Here is a 22,630-nt window from a genome sequence, read left to right as displayed (position 1 = left end):
ATTACCTATTGATAGAAAGATGGACTACTAATCTCCACCCCTTTGAAACACCTATTGATATGCAGAAGCATTAAAGCCAGATGAGGGATTCTCGAAATATTACAATTTTATCCACAGCCCACCACACAATAAATTTCACCTCACAATGTACACATTACACATTTTCTGCAATGGCACTGTTCAAGAAAACTGGAACATTGCAAGGAGGCTAAGAATATAAATAACAAAAGCAATAAAATCATGATAATCCTCAAGTTGGAGGCTTCAGCAAGGCTCAAAGACCTAGGCAGAGTAGGTCAAAAGCTCACCTACTCCACAGTCATTAAGAAGCTGCACAGGTAATTCAGAGCAATCATCATGCCACACCTGCAGCCAGGGAGCACATCCAGGCCATAAGGACTGTATAAGAAAATAACCTTAAGGGTGATAAGTCTTGTGTTTTAAATGACACCAGCATAGGCAACTCTTGTCCATCAGGTAGGATGAATGAAATGGAGTGGTCCTATGATAAAACAGTGGCAGGAATGGGATCTCATCCTGGTCTAGCATACCAGACTTTAACCCCTCTCCCTGTGGGAGTTATAGATGGGTCATTATGTAGGGCTGTTGGAGGTACATGCACTGGCCATAAAGATAAAACAAAATTTCCCAGTAAGATGCTTTCACCTCAAAGATGCATTTGGTACACTACTGTGATCTTTGGGGGCCACTCTGCTGTTCCTCCAGGAATACACATAAGGCCAGCTTCCAGGCCTTTTTTCAAGGTGCCAAAAGGAAGAGCCAACTCTCATCCATGTGGCAAAATTTCCAGGGCCATTTCCATTCAACAGCATCTCCAGGGCTTACTGCAGTAGGGGCTGGCAGCAGGATGTTACTCTGTTGGCCATATCCTGGCTTCAATAACTCCTATTTGGTTAGCACACGCAGGTGTATAGGAGATGCAGCAATGTGTGTTAGCATATCCACAGGGCTCAAAGATCCTTTACAGGTCTTCTCATTCAAACACCATAGCACTGTCCATAATTGAACTGACCAGCCCAATAGACTATTGGTATCTGATTTCAATAAAACATTGTACCTCTCTATCATGCTTCTCCCAGGAGGGTTATATGGTACATGAAACTTCCACTTTATTCCAGTTGCTGCACCCATCCTTGTAATGCATGTACAAAAAAGTGGGTGCTTGATCACTCAATCACCTGTGGCTGGCCATAGACTGCACAGAGATGTACTAGACCCCTCTTGAGGGTTTGCTAATTTGCACCACATGCAAGAAAAGCAACCAATAGGCCAATAGCTATATCCACACAAATCATGGCATACCTTCTGTTATGGGCAGAGGCCCAATAGCGTCTATCTGCAACCAGGCAAGTGGTAACAGCCCCTTTACTATTATCCATTGTTGTTATAGGACTCAGTGTAAGTACTTCATTGAGTACACAAGGTGCTCCTTCCAGGCTCTGCTGACTTCTTCAAAGGTCAACAGCAAGCCCCACCGACAGGCTACAGCCCACATTGTCTTTTTTCCACTTGCAACAAATGCTCATGTAACCATTGGGTTAATCAGAGGCAGGCTTTCCTTCTAACCAGTGCACCTGGGCCAGTGTGTCTGCTTCATCATTCCCTTGGGATGCCAAGGGCAAATGGCCAGTCACATGTTATACAGTAACAGTCTTAGTCTTACCAGAGGCCCACAGGTCTTGCCAGAACTCTTACCCCCAAAGGGGCCAGTGACCAACAATTCAGTTGACATGGTACCATGTAGGTAGCCACAGGGTCAAGCCCCAATAGACAGCCCATCTGTCAGTGTAGACAACTATAGGGGAAGGCTCCTGGGTGATTATGAGCCAGCCATACTGCCGGCTACTGCGTCCATTGACTGCTCTTCCCCTCTCCATCCTCCACCCATATTGTCTCCATCTTAGGATGAAAATCCATAGCCGTCCACATTGCGGGCTGCCCACAAATGGAGCCATCTGTATACCCAGTATATGTAGGGGCTTTTCCCTCCTTTAAGGACTCTCAGCTACCAATGGCTCAAAAGCAAGTTCTTTCTGCTTTCCACTGGTTTACATCACTGACACTAGTAAGTATTGAAGTTCTCCACTTAAGGGGCTAGTAGAACAGGTGTTATGCTGCTGTACATATGAGCCCCATTTGGCCAGTATAGGCATCTATGCCAGACCACTCTATGGCCCTTTGGTCCAGTCTTGCACCCACCCCTCAATGGGATAGGTGGTAATTATCTTGAAGCTGTTCTGGTGATGGGCTCCATAGCCAGCAAGTTGTGGTAACCAGCAGGCCGTTGCTTCTCTATCAAGGTGTATTGGACTTCTACTCCTTTCCATAGTTGTGACCAGAATCCAATGGTTTGTCATGTCCATTCAAGCTGCTACCAAAGACCCCATCCATAACCACCTTTGGTTAAATCAATATCTAGCTCACAGAGCTGTGATGAGTCCATTACACTCAAGGTCTCTACGGCCCTCACTGCTTACTTAGCAGCAGAAAAAGCAGCTGCACATGTCTCACCCCAGTGCCACCTGATGCCCTTTCATACCAACCTGTATAAGGGCTTCATAATTTGTGCCAAGTGTGGGATAAATACTGTCAAGTATCCTAAAAGACCGAAAAACTATTGAAAGACCACCATTGTGGTTGGGGTAGGGAAAGCCTGGACCTCGTCTAGGACTATTTCAGGAATAACTTTAGTTCTACCCAACTCAGCTACCCCCAAGGATGTTACAGACAAACCGGGTCCCTGAACCTTAGTGCTGTTTGCAGTCCATCGCTTCTCCTCTAGATGTTGGAGCATCTAGGAACTGCTTCTCAATTTGAAAGAGAATCAGTCATGGGCATAATATCATCAATGTAGTGATACACCTGCACTGTTTGTGGTTTCTTCCATGTGGCCAAGTCCTGGGCTACAAGTCCAAGACAGATGGTGGCACTGTGGAATTATCCTTGTGGAAGGACAATGAATGTCCACTGCCAGCCTTCCCACATGAAGGCAAACTGTTCCTGACTTTTCTGTACTATGTAAATAGAGAAGAAAGCATTAGCAGGGTCTACTACATAATGAGAAGTCCCCAGTTCATGACTTCATGTGTCCATTAGGGCTGCTATAAATGGGTCAGCAGCATGCAAAGGGGGTGTGACTTTGATTAATTCACTATAGTCCAGAGCTGTCTTGCTTATTCATTGGCCACACTGGGGAATTAAAATTACTATGAGTGGGCATTATGATGCCCACCTTCTCCAACTACTGCAGAGTTTTTCCAATTTCCATGTGCCCCTCCAGCAATTTATAATGCTTAATATTTGTCACTCACCTAGGCATAGGCAGAGCTATGGGTGGGTGCTTAACATGTCCCTTCAGAACTTCCTTTACCACACGTACCCTTGGTCTGAACTCACCTGCAATGGTCTGTAACCACAGGCCCTGCGTTATATCCACCCCCAAAATATATTCAGGGATGGGAATAATATACACAGTATACTCCTGTTGGAGTACATGTTCTATCTCCTATGGTATTTGGCCTTTCTTCACCCTAATTACCTTAACCCTATAGGCATCTGTCATAGCAGGGGTATGAAATTAAAAATACCATTCAATTTACAACAAAAAAATTATAAATATTTTGATTAAAAATTTTAAATTAACAAGTATAAATCTTATACTCAGGAAAGTATAAGAAATTGTTGACAGAAATTATGATGCTTTTAAGATGGCAATATTCTCCAAATTGATTTACATATTCAGTTAAATTCCACTTGGATTTTTTGTAAAAATTGATAAACCAATAACATAATTAATTCATGGATATGCATGGGTTCCATTTGTTTTCATGTAAAAATTCAAAGGACCCAGAATAGTCAGAGAAAAATTGAGAGAAAACTTAAGATTAGCGAATATACTTCCTTATTTTAAACTTCCTGGAAAGGTACAGTAGTCAACTATATGTGACAGACATATAGACACATGCAGTAGAATTCAGAGTTCAGAATAGATCCTACATTTTTAATCAGTTTAAGAATTTAATAGGAAATGAACTTTTTTTCCTGAATTCTTTTTGGATTTTAAATTGAGGTCTCATTGATATGTAGTCTTACGAAGATTTCACATGAGCAACATTGTGATTTCAACAATCACTCATATTATCAAGTCCTCCCAACCCCATTGCAATCAATGTCCATCAGGAGACCAAGATGCTGTATAGTCAGTACTTGTCTTCTCCATCATATACTGCTTTCTCCATGACTTATCTATAATGTGTGCTAACTGTAATACCCCTTGATCCCCTTCTCCATCCCTCTCCACCCCCCTCCCCAACCCTTTCCCTTTGGTAACCGCTAGTCATTTCTTAGAGTTTGTGAGTCTACTGCTGTTTTGTTCCTTCAGGTTTACTTCGTTGTTATACTCCACAAATGAGGGAAATCATTTGGTACTTGTCTTTATCCCTCTGGCTTATTTCACTGAGCACAATACCCTCTAGTTCCATCCATGTTGTTGCAAATGGTGGGATTTGTTCCTTTCTTATAGCTGAATAGTATTCCATTGTGTATATGTACCACATCTTGTTTATCCATTCATCTACTGATGAACACTTAGGTTGCTTCCATATCTTGGCTATTGTAAATAGTGTTGCAATAAACATAGGGGTGCATATGTCTTTCTGAATCTGAGAAGTTGCTTTCTTTGGGTAAATTCCTAGGAGTGGAATTCCTGGGTCAAATTGTATTTCTAATTTTAGTTTTTTGAGGAACCTCCATATTGCTTTCCACAAAGGTTGAACTAGATTATATTCCCACCAGTGGTGTAGGAGGGTTCCCCTTTCTCCACATCCTCATCAGCATTTGTTGTTTCTTGTCTTTTGGATATTGGCCACCCTAACTGGTGTGAGGTGATAACTCCTTATGGTTTTAATTTACATTTCCTGAATAATTAGTGATGTGGAACGTCTTTTCATGTGCCTATTGGCCGTCTAATTTTCTACTTTGGAGAAGTGTCTGTTCACATTCTCCACCCTTTTTATATTTGGGTTATTTGTTTTCTGGGTGTTAGTATGTGTGAGGAGCTCATTATATATATTGGGTGTTAAACTCTTATTGGATAAGTTATTTAAGAATATATTCTATAATACTATAGGATGCCTTTTTTTCTGCTCATGGTATACTTTTCTGCACAGAAACATTTTAGTTTGATATAGTTCCACTTTTTCATTTTTGCTTTTGTTTCTCTTGCCCAAGGAGATGTCTGAAGGGAAAAGTTGCTCAAGTTTATATTCTAGAGATTTTGGGTCCTGCCAGAGGGCAGCTTTTCTACTTTGTCCTTTTCTGTGAGGTCTTCTATTTCCCACAGATGTAGCAAGTCTGTTCCGCCATCTTTGAGTTGCTATTTCAGGATTAGTTGTATTTGATGTATTTTTGTGTTATATATGGTTTGGGGAGGTTTTTACTTCTTTTCTCACACTGCCAACCTTTTCCCCTCCAATATACTTACTTTCCCCTCCAATATACTCTAAGTATTTTTGTTTTAAAACAGGGAAATATGAATACATTGAACTTGCCAAAGAAAATCACATTTTTTGGTTTTATTGATATGACTAATGATTTTTTAAAATATTCCAGTTCACTTCTGTTTCAAACCTTCCAAACTCTCATATGTATAACTCACAGAACATTTTAACAAAGGCAGTGTGTATTTCCTAGTCAGATTGCTATCTCTTTAAAATATTCCAGATTGTATACATGATTCAATTACTATTTGAACTTCTATTTCTATTTATGTCATATCTCTATCTTAAAATACATTAATAATTAAACTTATGTGACTACAATAATGATCTTCAGAAGAATAATATTAAGTTGAAGTTTAAAAATTAAATACCAAAGTATCTTTTTGATCTAATATATGATGAAACTAGAATGGTTTCAGTAAAAAAGTAAAATAATAAAATATATTATATTTTCTCCATTATTTGTAAAAAGCACACCAAAAATATTACAGATATCATAATATTGTTAAAATCAAGATATATCAATTTGGTATAGCATTTAAGGGTAAGTATAAAATCTATTTTGCAAAAAATTTCAAGTTTTCAAAAATATGTACATGATACTTTGAGAAAATTCTACATTCAGATGTAAGACTAAAACATATCATAATTGAAAGCTCCTATCAGAAGTACTAATAAATTAAATGAAATCACACCATCACTGTGGTTAATTTCTCTGGAACTGAAGAATTTCATTCTAAATGTGCATTAAGTTATACTGTTCTTATAAAAAATCAGTTATTGAAATAGTTCATTCTGAAAATGATTATATTAATCATATACCACATTCCTTATCTTTCATTTTGTCTAGGATAATGACAATGAGAAGTCAAACTGGGCATGATCATCCAGGTGGGGAATCTTGGAGGGTAAATGACTCAGCAGAAGTGGTGAGAAGGAAGTATAGGCTTATGACATAAATTTCAAGCAACTCATCACCCCTGGAAGAATCAGGGAGAAGGATCTAGAATTGGTGATGGACAGTAAGGCAGACATGCTCTTCCTTAGACTGAATGATACAAGGGGGTGAAAGAGAAGGCAACACCCCCTGTGTTGCAGGTAGGGTTGCCTGGACACAGATATTAAATTGAGATGTATATACTCCAGAAATCAACACCACCAGTGGAAAGAATTAGAAAGAAGTAGGATTGGGCAGAGGGTGAGTCAGCAAACCTTTTCCCTACCTAGTGCTGGAGGAGGTCATTGAGAGGGTGTAACCGCTATTGATGAGAAAGCTGAAACTGGGAAGTGGAAGGCTTCTCTCTCTCCCTTCTCCTTAGATTGTGCCACCTTCCCACTGTAGAAGCTGTTTCAAGAATACAGCCATGACAGATTAATGTTATTGAGACCATCTGGATCCTATAAATTCCTGAAGCCATTAAGACCTCTGTGTACACTTTTAAGATACTGGTGGGCAGGCACAGACATGTACTCATCTTGCAGCCACCCAAGAATAACAATATATGTAAGTTCCTTTGCTTACCAAACCTGCATCCTACCTACATGGAGTGGCCTGCCTCTTTCTTTAGTTTTTCCTTGCCCACCATTGAGTGGTGGTCAGTTTTAATCTCATCTGGAGAACTCCCAAGGTCGTGAACCAACATCCAGTTAGGGCTCAGAGCCAGCATTTTCTACCGTGATGTCCCTTCACCCCAACATTGCTCAGTCATAGTGGGCTGTCATGGCAGGGCATGGACTACTTTTCCCCAGGTATGTCCTGAGATGGTGACTACATGAGCATGTCTGCTGACCTCAGTTAGGCAACAAGTCCTTCTTCCAGAGACATATCAACACCATTCGAGAGGACTTCAGGGAGGGATGTATTCTGCGCTTTAAAGAGATAATGATGTTTGATTGTGGGATGTATTCTGCATTTTAAGGAGATGATGATGTTTGAATGGACTTGCAGGGTAAAGTTTTAAACTCTAAAGGATTTTGCTGATTAATAATTTCCAGATGGCATGGAAGATTTTTAACACTTCTGAAGGAGAAGATATTTGGTAGAAAAATGAGTTTTCACAGCCATGTGTTTATGCATTTAGGGATTACAAGGCTCCACGTTGTGACTTACATCTAAAGGAAGATTAACCAGGAGAAGCTGTGCATACAGGAAGGAGAGAGAGAGTGGTCTTCCAACCACAGTCAGGTCTCACAGGTCCCCTTCTTATATGACTCCCCAGAGGTGTAGAGAAGCATAATGTTCATAGATCCCTGTCTTCTGAAGAGCAAAGGACACTTGTTTCTTTTGGATCCCTTCTTAACTGCACGTTCCACGTTATCAACTTGTCTTGGCTCCAATTTCATAAAGTATATAGAATCTGACATTATATGAGCACTTTCCACTGGTACAAACATTTAAAACTGAAGATGAGGATATGAAGAAAAGTGAACATTTCTACACTGTTGGTGGGAATATGAATTGGTGCAATTAGTATGGAGGTTCTTCAAAAACTAAAGATAGAAATACAATATGATCCAGTAACTCCACATATAGGAATTTACCTAAAGAAAGCAAGATCTCAGATTCAAAAGACACATGCACCCCTATGCTTATCGCAGCACTATTTACAATAGCCGAGATATGGAAGCAACCTAAGTGTACATCAGCAGATGAATTGATAAGGAAGCTGTGGTACATATATACAATGGGATACTATTCAGCCATGAGAAGAAAACAAATCCTACCATTTGCAACAACATGGATGGAGTTAGAGGGTATTATGCTCAGTGAAATAAGCCAGGTGGAGAAAGACAAGTACCAAATGATATCACTTATATGTGGAGTATAACAACAAAGCAAAACTGAAGGAACAAAACAGCAGCAGACTCACAGACTCCAAGAAGGGACTAGTGGTTACCAAAGGGGAGGGGAGGGGAGAGGGTGGGTGGGTGGAGAGGGAGGTAGAAGGGGATTGAGGGGTATTATGATTAGTACACGTGGGGAATGGGGAGGTCACAGGGAAGACAGTTTAGCAGAGAGAAGACAAGTAGTGATTCTGTGGCATATTACTACACTAATGGGCAGTGACTGCATTGGGGTATGGGGAGTACTTTATAATATGGGTGAATGTAGTAACCACAATGTTTTTCATGTGAAACCTTTATAAGTGTATATATCAATGATAACTTAATAAAAAATGTGTTATTCACTAAAAAAAACCCCACTAAGCACATTGCACAGAATGTCAGGAGAGTGTATAGCAAGCATATAAATAACTTAAGGGATTAAAAAATGGAATGATAACTTTCAGTCTAACAAGGGGTCTAGTATCAAGTTATCTTCCCACCTAGTACTGATCATTACTCCTGGAAAAGTTGGCAGCCATCATCTCAAGAGAGTGATCAAAATTAGTATCAATAGCAGCGAAATTGTCATAGTGTGTCTCCTTTTGTTCTTGCATTATTTTTCCCTAGATTTATATAGGTATTATTGAAACAAAACATAAGTAGACTTAAAGTTTATAATGTTATAATTAGACACAAATGCATTGAAAAATTGTTCCTAATGTAAGGTTAGTTAACACCTTTAAGTTCAAACATAATCATGATTTGTGTGTGTAGTGATAATATGACCTACTTTCTAAATAACCCCCAAGTATATACGCAGTATTGTTAATTATAGTTATGATGCTGTACATTAGAGAAACGGCTTTTATTTGTCTTACACCTGGGAATTTGTTCCATTTGACCAACTACTCCAAATTTCTCCCTCATCCAAGACCCAGCAATGAACATTTGATGCTCTATTTCTATGAGTTTGGCTTCTTTAGACCCCTCATATAAATAAAAACATAGTGTTATTCTTTGTATATCTCACTTATGTCACTCAGCATAATGCCTCCAAGGTTTATCCAAATTATTGAGAAAAGCAAAATTACCATTTATAGAACTGCATTATATTTCAGTATATATATATATATATATATATATATATATATATATATATATATATATATATATATATAATGTATATGAAGTCACACTTTTTCCATCATTCATTGAAGGACATTTAGGATTTCCGCATCTAGATGTTTCCACATCTTTCTTGGTTATGGGTGTAGTACTGAAATGAATAAAATATTTGCATTTCTTTCAGGTATATAGGCAGAAGTGGGATTGGTGAATTGTATGGTAGATTTATTTTTTGAGTGACATCCACAGTGTCTTACACACTGGCTGTACCAATTTACATTCCCATCAAGGACTCTCTTTTCTCCACACATCCTTGCCAACACTTAGTCTCTCATTTTATTGGTAATAGCCCTCTAACAGATCATAAAGTGATACCTCATTTAATTTGGATTTTATTGCAGATATCTATTTTTAAACCACTTTTTGTTTATTTTATTTGCTTAGTTTTTGCTATTACATTGCATGTATGTGTTCTGGGTATTAATTCCTTGTCAGGTAGACAGTCTGCAAATATTTTTCCCCTTTCCATGCATTGCCTTTTCTTTTATTGTTTCTCTGCTCTGCAGAAGCGCTGTAGTTCAGGGTAGTCCTACTTGTTTATTTTTGCCTTGATGCTTATGCTTTTGGTGTCATATCTAAAAAACTTTGCCACGACCAATGTCAAGGCAGCTCTTGGGTCTGGTTTCTAGGAGTGTTATGGTATCAGATCTTACGTGTAAGTCTTTAATCCACCTTGAGTTAGTTTTTGTGAGTTTTGTAAAATAGGGGACAATTGTATTTTCATATAGTTATTCACTTTCTCCACTGTTAATTGAAGAGGATATCATTTCTCATTTCATCTTCTTGGCTCCCTTGATGAATATTATTTGAATATGTACAAGTGCACTAATTTCTGGGTAGCCAATATGTTCCATTGATCTATGTATCTATTTTTATGCCAGTACTATACTAGTTTAATTACTGCGGTTTTTAATAATGCTTGAAATGAGAGTGAGAGCTTCCAACGTTTTCCCTCTTTTCAAGGCTGCTTTTGCTAGTCAGAGTATTTTTTTATTTCTTACTAATTTATGATAATTTCTATTTCTTTAAAAAATGGCATTATAATTTTGATAGTGATTAATTGAATCTGTAAGATGGTTTGGTGTAGTATAGTGTATTAACAATAGTAATTCTTAGAACCTGTGGTCATATTTCCTTTCCATGTATTTGCATCCAGTCCTCCTCCCAGTCTAGTTCCTCTACAGTGTACACTTTCCAGAGAGTGATCAAGGTAAGTATAACATGACATGCTTCTCTCCTACTCAAAACCACCGGTGTCTTTTCTCTCACAGTAAAAATTATCAGCTTCACCTGAAGTGCAGTATTCCTGATCATGAAATCTTTTTGTTCACTCATATTCTAGCCTCTTGTTTCCCTGCTCTGCGGAGATGGCCAAGCTCACCTGTCACACCTCCGCTTGTGCTCTTAACGGACCTGCTGTTAGTGGCCCTCCCTCTGGGACTGCACTGTATTCTCTTCCTCCAGTCTCTCTCCAAAGCCTCCATCTCTGGGCGAGAGACAGTGCATTCACACTCACCTTTGGACTTTGACTCACTGCATTGCTTTTAATGCCGTATTGCCATCTACTGAGTCTGACCCATAGTAGGCACTCAATAAATGACTGAAACATTGGATGCTAGATTAACTGGAGTCCTGTCACAGATATGTACACCACTAACAAAGTTAAATTATGGCACACTGATAGCACTAATAATTGAGTGAGATTTAGTATAGGCTGATAGTGACTGAGCAGTTTAATGGAGAAAACAATAACACTATATTCCCTTTGGAATAAAAGAGCTTGATAAATTACAACTCTTGGACTATGGTTAAACACACAAGAGATCAGCAGGAGAGGTAAAATGGTCAAGCTCTTCAGGTCTCCTGTTTTTTTGACTGAGTCATTGATGATGCCAGAGTTGAGACTCATAAGACTTTTCAGAAAAATCAACAAAGCTAATCATCTCTACTCAATTGAGATGTGTAGCCTTCTGTCCTTGTGATGGCAGTAAATTTCACTAGAAAAAAGCTTATGTAGACAACTGGAACTTTTATGTACCAGGATTTGGAGGTATACCATTAAATAATTTTTTTGGAAAATCATTTTAAATTTAAAGTATTCTAGATTTAAATTTTCATTTTATATTTGAGAAAAAGTAACAGTAGTTAAAATACTCATTTTATAAGAATGAACACTAAAAAAAATATCTAGAGGGATCAATTTATTCTGTGGTACTCAAATTATTCAATTAACAACATCAACTTTTTTTAGGTGAGTTTCAGTGGGAGAAAATATTATTTTTCTTAAATTTAAGGTACTCCACTGATTATGATTTTTAGTGGTTTTGTTATAGTATTACATTCATATCTGTTAGTGCTGAATTTAGCATTTAGAATACTAAGATGAAAGTGTATAAAATGTTAAATGAAATAACAATGAGAAGTAGACAGTAAATAATGAAGAGCCTCAAGATGAAACTAAAAATAAAATAATGTTGAGCCTTCAAAAAATGTCTGTTACATTTTTCAACCCGTAAAATATTAATGACATATATGAGTCAGATTGTATCTTCATGGACTCTATGAAGCATTATTTTAAATTATTTAATATATCACAGTAGAAGTGATGGACAGATATGGAAATCTATTTATCATGATGAACACCTTGGTTTTTCTTAGTCTACCACTGAAAGGCTACCATGGATCTTGTAAAATGAAGAATTCATAATATTTTAACAGGGACATCAGGACATGTATATCAAATGTAATTTTATCATTGTGAACATGTATTTTAAGTCACCCCAAAATTTTTGCATCGTTGACAGGAATATGTTCTAAACTTTATTTTGTTTTCATTAAAATATGTGGAATTATTTCCACTAATATGTTCAAACTGCTTTACATTATTACTTTCCCAAACTTAACAACCAATATTTACTGAAGATGTTCATGTTGTCCAGCACCATGGAGAAAAGTAGAACATAATATTTTATTATTTTTTTTTTATTTCTTTGACATATCTTCTTTTTTTTTTTTTTTTTAGATAATTATTTTTTATTGAAGGGTAGTTGACACACAGTATTACATTACATTAGTTTCAGGTGTACAACACAGTGATTCAACATTTATATACATGATAATTCTAAGTACCAGCTATCACCATACCAAGTTGTTACAATATTTTGACTATATTCCTTATGCTATACATTACATCCCGGTTACTTATTTATTTTACAATTGGAAGTGTGTACTTTTTCTTGGTTGTTGTTGTTAGGGCATCTCTCATATTTATTGATCAAATGGTTGTTAACAACAATAAAATTCTGTATAGGGGAATCAATGCTCAATGCACAATCATTAATCCACCCCAAGCCTAATTTTCGTCAGTCTCCAATCTTCTGAATCCTAACGAACAAGTTCTTACGTGGAGAACAAATTCTTACATAGTGAATAAGTTACATGGTGAACAGTACAAGGGCAGTCATCACAGAAACTTTTGGTTTTGCTCATGCATTATGAACTATAAACAGTCAGTTCAAATATGAATACAAATTTGATTTTTATACGTGATTTATATTTGGATACCACATTTCTCTCTTTATTATTTTTAATAAGATGCTGAAGTGGTAGGTAGATACAACATAAAGGTAGAAAACATAGTTTAGTGTTGTAAGAGAGCAAATGTAGATGATCAGGTGTGTGCCTGTAGACTATGTGTTAATCCAAGCTAGACAAGGGCAATAAAACATCCACGTATGCAGAAGATTTCTCTCAGAACAGGGAGGGTGAGGTTCTAAGCCTCACCTCTGTTGATCCCCAATTTCTCACCTGATGAACCCCCTGCGACTGTGCCTGTCTTAGTTTGTTCCTCCCTTGAGGAATCTTACCCGTCTCTGGCTAACCAGTCATCTTCCGGGGCCATACAGGGAAATGTTACGTTGGTAAGTGAGAGAGAAGCCTTATTGTTTGAAATGGTTAGCTTTTTATTTCTTTGCATATTTATGCCCTGTGGCTTCTATGCCCAGCATTTGTCTTGATTTATCTTTACCACTTGGAGGAGTTATGATACTCGGTAAATTTGATATGAGGCACGAATTATATTTAAGAATTCGTTGTAATTAGGAAGGAAGAAGAAAAGCTATAGAAGTAGCAGACGGGAGAAAACATGGGAAGATTGATTATTTCTTTGACATATCTTCTTGTAGAGTAACTTCAGCATGTATAGATTTTAATCTACTACTTAAATTGCGCACACACATTAACATAATAGGAGTATAGTTACATAACCAAAGCATACCTGTAATTACCAGCCATCTCCAGTGAAACCAAGAAAACCAGTTAGGCACCCTAGGCATTTGTGAAAACTTATCAATGATATGATGGTTATTATCTAACTGAATTTGAATAGTTTGAGAAAAATCAGACAAATTAAAACAACCCATTCCTGGGCACTGTTCACATCCCATATGTTCTTTTAACAGTAAATAGTCTGTAGTTGTAAGATTTTGGAGCGCTACAATTTGCACTTCTACTAATTCTTGGTTGAGTTCCAACAGTATAGATCCAGTCAAATTTTTTTTTTCTGTATGCACAGGCCAGCTTAGATATCTCCTTCATTCCCATGGCAAGTCCAGGAGCTGGTGGGATGAGTGCATCTACAGCTGTAGCAGTGCGTGGATCTTTGTTAGGGTTTTTTGATGATCATCTTCTGGCATGAGTCTTCCCGAGAGTGCTGATGTTGGAAGTTCTCTTTCATATCGTTTCTTAGTTCATTTTCTGGGTAGCCCAATTAGGCTTTGATCCTCTGTATAAACACAAACAGACCCTTTGCCTACACTTTTATATGTCCTTTATATTATTGTGTAGAACTCATTAGAGGTCACCACATAGGAACTGCATTTATTTTTTTTTAATCATTAATCTACACTTACATGACGAATACTTTGTTTACTAGGCTTTCCCCTATACCAGGTCCCCCCATATACTCCTTTACAGTCACTGTCCATCAGCGTAGCAACCTGTTGTAGAATCACTACTTGTCTTCTCTGTGTTGTACAGCCCTCCCCTTTCTCCCACCCCGCTATGGATGCTAATCTTAATACCCCCCTACATCTCCCCCCCTTATCCCTCCCTACCCACCCATCCTCCCCAGTCCCTTTCCCTTTGGTACCTGTTAGTCCATTCTTGAGTTCTGTGATTCTGCTGCTGTTTTGTTCCTTCAGTTTTTCCTTTGTTCTTATATTCCACAGATGAGTGAAATCATTTGGTATTTCTTTTTCTCTGCTTGGCTTGTTTCACTGAGCAAAATACCCTCCAGCTCCATCCATGTTGCTGCAAATGGTTGGATTTGCCCTTTTCTTATGGCTGAGTAGTATTCCATTGTGTATATGTACCACATCTTCTTTATCCATTCATCTATCGATGGACATTTAGGTTGCTTCCAATTCTTGGTTATTGTAAATAGTGCTGCGATAAACATAGGCGTGCACTGATCTTTCTCATACTTGATTGCTGCATTCTTAGGGTAAATTCTTAGGAGTGCAATTCCTGGGTCAAATGGTAAGTCTGTTTTGAGCATTTTGATGTACCTCCATATTGCTTTCCACAATGGTTGAACAAGTTTACATTCCCACCAGAAGTGTAGGAGGGTTCCCCTTTCTCCACAGCCTCGCCAACATTTGTTGTTGTTTGTCTTTTGGATGGCAGCCATCCTTACTGGTGTGAGGTGATACCTCATTGTAGTTTTAATTTGCATTTCTCTGATAATTAGCGATGTGGAGCATCTTTTCATGTGTCTGTTGGCCATCTGTATTTCTTTTTTGGAGAACCGTCTGTTCAGTTCCTTTGCCCATTTTTTAATTGGGTTATTTGTTTTTTGTTTGTTGAGGCGTGTGAGCTCTTTATATATTCTGGACGTCAAGCCATTATCGGATGTGTATTTTTCAAAGATATTCTCCCATACTGTAGGGTTTCTTTTTGTTCTATTGATGGTGTCTTTTGCTGTACAGAAGCTTTTCAGCTTAATATAGTCCCACTTGTTCATTTTTGCTGTTGTTTTCCTTGCCCGGGGAGATATGTTCAAGAAGAGGTCACTCATGTTTATGTCTAAGAGGTTTGTGCCTATGTTTTCTTCCAAGAGTTTAATGGTTTCATGACTTACATTCAGGTCTTTGATCCATTTTGAGTTTACTTTTGTATATGGGGTTAGACGATGGTCCAATTTCATTCTCCTACATGTAGCTGTCCAGTTTTGCCAGCACCATCTGTTGAAGAGACTGTCATTTCGCCATTGTATGTCCATGGCTCCTTTATCAAATATTAATTGACCATATACGTCTGAGTTAATGTCTGGATTGTCTAGTCTGTTCCATTGGTCTGTGGCTCTGTTCTTGTGCCAGTACCAAATTGTCTTGATTACTATGGCTTTATAATAGAGCTTGAAGTTGGGGAGTGAGATCCCCCCTACTTTATTCTTCTTTCTCAGGATTGCTTTGGCTATTCGGGGTCTTTGGTGGTTCCATATGAATTTTTGAATTATTTGTTCCAGTTCATTGAAGAATGTTGCTGGTAGTTTCATAGGGATTGCATCAAATCTGTATATTGCTTTGGGCAGGATGGCCATTTTGACGATATTAATTCTTCCTAGCCATGATCATGGGATGCGTTTCCATCTGTTAGTGTCCCCTTTAATTTCTTTTAAGAGTGACTTGTAGTTTTCAGAATATAAGTCTTTCACTTCTTTGGTTAGGTTTATTCCTAGGTATTTTATTTTTTTTGATGCAATTGTGAATGGAGTTGTTTTCCTGATTTCTCTTTCTGTTGGTTCATTGTTGGTATATAGGAAAGCCAAAGATTTCTGTGTGTTGATTTTGTATCCTGCAACTTTGCTGTATTCCGATATCAGTTCTAGTAGTTCTGGGGTGGAATCTTTAGGGTTTTTTATGTACAGTATCATGTCATCTGCAAATAGTGACAGTTTGACTTCTTCTTTGCCAATCTGGATTCCTTGTATTTTTTTGTTTTGTCTGTTTGACGTGGCTAGGACCTCTAGTACAATGTTAAATAACAGTGGGGAGAGTGGGCATCCCTGTCTAGTTCCCGATCTCAGCGGAAATGCTTTCAGGTTCTCGCTATTCAATATAATGTTGGCTGTGGGTTTTTCATAGATGGCCTTTATTATGTTGAGGTACTTGCCCTCTATTCCCATTTTGCTGAGAGTTTTTGTCATGAATTGATGTTGAACTTTGTCAAATGCTTTTTCAGCATCTATGGAGATGATCATGTGGTTTTTGTCTTTCTTTTTGTTGATGTGGTGGATGATATTGATGGACTTTCGAATGTTGTGCCATCCTTGCATCCCTGGGATGAATCCCACTTGGTCATGGTGTACGATGGTTTTGATGAATTTTTGAATTCGGTTTGCTAAAATTTTGTTGAGTATTTTTGCGTCTACGTTCATCAGGGATATTGGTCTGTATTTTTCTTTTTTGGTGGTGTCTTTGCCTGGTTTTGGTATTAGGGTGATGTTAGCTTCATAGAATGAGTTTGGGAGTGTCCCCTCCTCTTCTATTTCTTGGAAAACTTTAAGGAGAATTGGTATTATGTCTTCCCTGTATGTCTGATAAAATTCCGAGGTAAATCCATCTGGCCCGGGTGTTTTGTTCTTTGGTAGTTTTTTGATTACCGCTTCAATTTCGTTGCTGGTAATTGGTCTGTTTAGATTTTCTGTTTCTTTTTGGGTCAGTCTTGGAAGGTTGTATTTTTCTTTGAAGTTGTCCATTTTTCCTAGGTTTCCCAGCTTGTTAGCATATAGGTTTTCATAGTAGTCTCTAATAATTCTTTGTATTTCTGCGGGATCTGTTGTGATTTTTCCTTTCTCATTTCTGATACTGTTGATTTGTGTTGACTCTCTTTTCCTCTTAATAAATCTGGCTAGAGGCTTATCTATTTTGTTTATTTTCTTGAAGAACCAGCTCTTGGTTTCATTGATTCTTGCTATTGTTTTATTCTTCTCAATTTTATTTATTTCTTCTCTGATATTTATTATGTCCCTCCTTCTGCTGACCTTAGGCCTCATCTGTTCTTCTTTTTCCAATTTTGATAGTTGTGACATTAGACCGTTCATTTGGGATTGCTCTTCCTTTTTTAAATATGCTTGGAGTGCTATATACTTTCCTCTTAAGACTGCTTTTGCTGCGTCCCACAGAAGTTGGGGCTTAGTGTTGTTGTTGTCATTTGTTTCCATATATTGCTGGATCTCCATTTTGATTTGGTCATTGATCCATTGATTATTTAGGAGCGTGTTGTCTAGCCTCCATGTGTTTGTGAGCCTTTTTGCTTTCTTTGAACAGTTTATTTCTAGTTTAATGCCTTTGTGGTCTGAAAAGTTGGTTGGTAGGATTTCAGTCTTTTGGAATTTACTGAGGCTCTTTTTGTGTCCTAGTATGTGGTCTATTCTGGAGAATGTTCCATGTGCACTTGAGAAGAACGTGTATCCTGTTGCTTTTGGATGTAGAGTTCTGTAGATGTCTATTAGGTCCATCTGTTCTAGTGTGTTGTTCAGTGCCTCTGTGTCCTTACTTATTTTCTGTCTGGTGGATCTGTCCTTTGGAGTGAGTGGTGTGTTGAAGTCTCCTAGAATGAATGCATTGCATTCTATTTCCTCCTTTAGTTCTGTTAATATTTGTTTCAGGTATGTTGGTGCTCCTGTATTGGGTGCATATATATTTATAATGGTTATATCCTCTTGATGGACTGAGCCCTTTATCATTATGTAATGTCCTTCTTTGTCTTTTGTTACTTTCTTTATTTTGAAGTCTGTTTTGTCTGATACCAGAATTGCAGCTCCTGCTTTCTTCTCTCTGTTGTTTGCTTGAAATATCTTTTTCCATCCCTTGACTTTAAGTCTGTGCGCATCTTTGGGTTTGAGGTGAGTCTCTTGTAAGCAGAATATGGATGGATCTTGCTTTTTTATCCATTCTATTACTCTGTGTCTTTTGATTGGTGCATTCAGTCCATTTACATTTAGGGTGATTATTGAAAGGTATGAATTTATTGCCATTGCAGGCTTTAAGTCTGTGGTTACCAAAGGTTTAGGGTTAGCTTCTTTACTGTCTTACTGTCTAACTTAACTCGCTTGTTGAGCTATTATAAACACAATCTGATGATTCTTTATTTCTCTCCCTTCTTATTCCTCCTCCTCCCTTCTTCATATGTTGGGTGTTTTGTTGTGTGCTCTTTTTAGGAGTGTTCCCATCTAGAGCAGTCCCTGTAGGATGCCCTGTAGAGGTGGTTTGTGGGAGGCAAATTCCCTCAACTTTTGCTTGTCTGGGAATTGTTTAATCCCTCCTTCATATTTAAATGATATTCGTGCTGGATACAGTAGTCTTCGTACGAGGCCCTTCTGTTTCATTGCATTAAGTATATCATGCCATTCTCTTCTGGCCTGTAGGGTTTCTGTTGAGAAGTCTGATGATAGCCTGATGGGTTTTCCTTTGTAGGTAACCTTTTTTTTCTCTCTGGCTGCTTGTAATACTTTGTCCTTGTCTTTGATCTTTGCCATTTTAATTATTATGTGTCTTGGTGTTGCCCTCCTTGGATCCCTTGTCATGGGAGTTCTGTGTACCTCTGTGGTCTGAGAGGCCATTTCTTCCCCTAGTTTGGGGAAATTTTCAGCAATTATTTCTTCAAAGACATTTTCTATCCCCTTTTCTCTCTCTACTTCTTCTGGAATGCCTATGATTCTTATATTATTTCTTTTATATTGATCACTCAGCTCTCTTAAAATTCTTTCATTCCTGGAGATCCTTTTATCTCTCTCTGCATCAGCTTCTCTGCGTTCCTGTTCTCTGTTTTCTAGTCCATTAATGGTCTCTTGCATCTCGTCCATTCTGTTTTGAAGTCCTTCCAGAGCTTGTTTTATTTCTGAATTCTCCTTCCTTAGTTCTTGCATATTTCTCTGCAAGTCCATCAGCATGGTTATGACTTTTGTTTTGAATTCGTTTTCAGGTAGACTGGCTAAATCTATCTCCCCAGATTCCTTCTCAGGGGAAGATGTAGCAGATGCTGAAGCTGTCTGGGTTAGTCTTGTCTGGATCATATTTTTTTGCCTTTTCATGTTGACAGGTGCTATTGACTGTCAGCTGGGAGGGCCAAAATTTTCACTTACTACTGGCCTTTCTTTACTGGGGCAACTGCGACCCCTAGAGGCTTGTGTTGGGTAATTGCGTGTAGAGTGGGTCTTTGTGTCTTTCCTGGCCCGGAGGGAGAAATTTCCCTTTCTGTGGGCGGAATTTGTCTCAGCCTGCTTCTCTGCTTTCGCAGCGCCCGGTGGGGTGATGGATGGGGCGGCTGCTTGACTGTTTGCCTCCGTGAGGGGTCTCAGAGCTGTTGCCCAGGGGGTTAGTGCACCCGGTTTTCCCTGTAATTTCCAGCTGCTGTACTGTGACCTGGGTTGTTTCCGTCAAGCTGTTAAGTCCCTGTCCCTTTAAGACTTTCAAAAAGCCCCCGCTTTTCTTTGTCACAGGGGCATCAGCTTCAGCACCCGCTCAGAGTTCTTACTCCCTGTTCCCCCAGTATCCAGGGCCCCCTGGGCATGTACTGTGTCTGCGCTCTGGCCCGGATGGCTGGGGCTGGGTGTTCGGCAGTCCTGGGCTCCGTCTCCCTCCCGCTCTGCCTATTGTTCTCCCGCCGGGAGCTGGGGGGAGGGGCGCTCTGGTCCGTCCGGGCCGGGGCTTGTATCTTACCCCTTTCACCAGTCGCTGGGTTCTCGCTGGTGTAGCTGCAGTCTGGCCACTGTCCTGCGTCTTCTGGTCTCTCTTTTAGGGCTAGTTGTGTTTGTTGTATTTTCAAAAGTATATATGTTTTTGGGAGGAGATTCCCACTGTCCTACTCACGCCGCCATGTTGGCTCCGCCTCCTAGAACATAATATTTTAGAGAATTAGAATAAGAAGAGTGTGTGTGATAGAATATTGTATAGTAAAGGCTTAATATTTTACCACATTTGCATGAAGGTTGATGAACAAAATCTGTACAAACAGAAGGTATCAATGTGTTATTGCAAAAATTGGAAAATTACACTTGACAGAACAAGACTGAATTTAGCTCCTGCTATAAATGGTCCCTTCTCCCCCACCACGTATTTGCATTAATCTTATATTAGGGATAGGAGACAGGAAAATAGTTGGGGAATAGATGAACGTGGAAAATATCATACTTACAAGTTCATGTAATTGTGGAGCTGGAAGTTCAGACATGATGAAAAGAAAAAAGATTATGGAGAAACACTTTTTAACTTATTAGATATGGGGAAAAAGTCAGATAAAATGGAAAATAATAAGAGGAAGTGATAAATTGATGAATATGAGGCCAACAATCTTAGGTCATTCCCTGTAGGATTTGATACCTAAGGTAATCAGGATATGTGTCACATAGAACCATAATGCATATATGCATAAAACCACCTACGTTTATGATAAATAATTTGAGTATTATGAATGAGAAAAATGCAGTTAGATCTATCTCTATATTAAAATGTTAAATGGAAGAACATCTCCAGATTGAGTATTTTGTAGAGAGAATGTAGGTTAAATAGCTTACAGGACTGAGGAAGGTCTGTAATTCAGTTTTTTAAAGAATTGTTTACTGTTCAATTTCTTGGAAGATGTGCTGAAACAAATGTTAGTCATGGGATAGGATGTAAGGACATTAAGATTAGGGCACAATTTTTAGTAGTTATCAGTTTGTTTCTCAGGATTCATTTATAGATATTGGGAGGGTGCTTTTCATCAGGACACTCACATTAAGGTCGGTTCAAATTTTCAGTCCTTCAGCATCTTTCATAGAACATATTTGGGTAATAAAAATGGCCTGTGCATGTGCACTGAGTTTAAAGTCATTCAGTAAAGCAGTGTTATTCAGGTACTGTTAGTGATCAATCCACAGGATAGGAGAAACATTTTTATTAAATAGATTGTGTGATGACTATATGAATATACAACTATATTGTAAATTGAATATGGAAGGACTTGAAAATGACGTTTCATTTCTCTTTTTATTTTAATACAGATTTACGTCTCCAAGCACAAAAAATCTCACAGCTGTGACAGAATTTATCCTCACTGGATTTTCTAACAATGAAAATATGTACATTTTGCACTCAGTGTTCTTCATCTTGATATACTTCTTTGCACTAATGGAAAACGTCCTCATAATGATCATAACTTTGGACAAGCATCTCTGAACCCCCATGTAATTCTTCCTGAAGAATTTGTCCTTCTTGGATCTCTGCCTAGTTACATTCACAATTCCCAAATCTATTGCCAACTCCTTGTCTCACAGTAACTCCATCTCATTTCTTGGCTGTGTAGCCCAGGTCTTTCTGCTTGTGTTTTTAGCAACTGCAGAGCTGAATCTCCTCACCGTGATGTGCTTTGACTGCTATGCTGCCATGTGCCACCCCCTGCACTACGAGGTCATCATGAATGTGAATATGCGTTTTCAGTTGACAGCTGTGTCCTGGCTGGGTGGGGGTCTGATCGCCTTAATGCACACAGCCAGTACATTCGCCTTATCCTACTGTGGTTCTAATGTCGTCCATCATTTATTTTGCAACATCCCACAGTTATTGGCTATTTCTTGCTCAGAAAACATAATAAGAGAGATTGTACCTATCCTCATTAGTGTGGTATTGGTTTTCTGCTGTTTTATTTTCATCATTGTTTCCTATGTCTACATCTTCTCCACTGTCAAGAAAATGCCATCAACAGAAGGTCAGTCAAAAGCCTTCTCCACTTGCCTTCCACATCTGATTGTGATTGTGTTATTTCTCTCCACTGGTTTCTCTGCTTATCTAAGACCTTTTTCACAGGCCCCTTCCATTTTTGACCTTGTCATTTCTATGTTCTACACCATGGCTGCCCCAACCTTTAATTCCATGATATATAGTCTAAGAAATAATGCCATAAAAAAGTCTCTGGAAATGTTGCTGAAGGGACTATTCATCCCAAATCATTAGGTATTCCATCTTTTATTTCAATAACAATTATCATCAATAATTATGTGTCCATTATTTTGTAATATTTTTACTTAAAATCCTTTGAAGACTCTTTTTAGAAGATTT

The 22,630-nt window shown here is 38.4% G+C and overlaps 1 pseudogene; it reads left to right on the top strand.

Moving 5' to 3' along the window:
* Positions 1-240: 240 nt before the first annotated feature.
* On the top strand, positions 241-22,525 carry LOC130680237 (olfactory receptor 14A16-like; annotated as a pseudogene).
* The last annotated feature ends 105 nt before the right edge of the window (positions 22,526-22,630 follow it).

This window comes from Manis pentadactyla, chromosome 13, assembly GCF_030020395.1.
Source record: "Manis pentadactyla isolate mManPen7 chromosome 13, mManPen7.hap1, whole genome shotgun sequence".
NCBI lineage: Eukaryota > Metazoa > Chordata > Mammalia > Pholidota > Manidae > Manis > Manis pentadactyla.
Note: the sequence above shows the minus strand (reverse complement) of the source record. Positions and strands in the feature narration are given on the sequence as shown.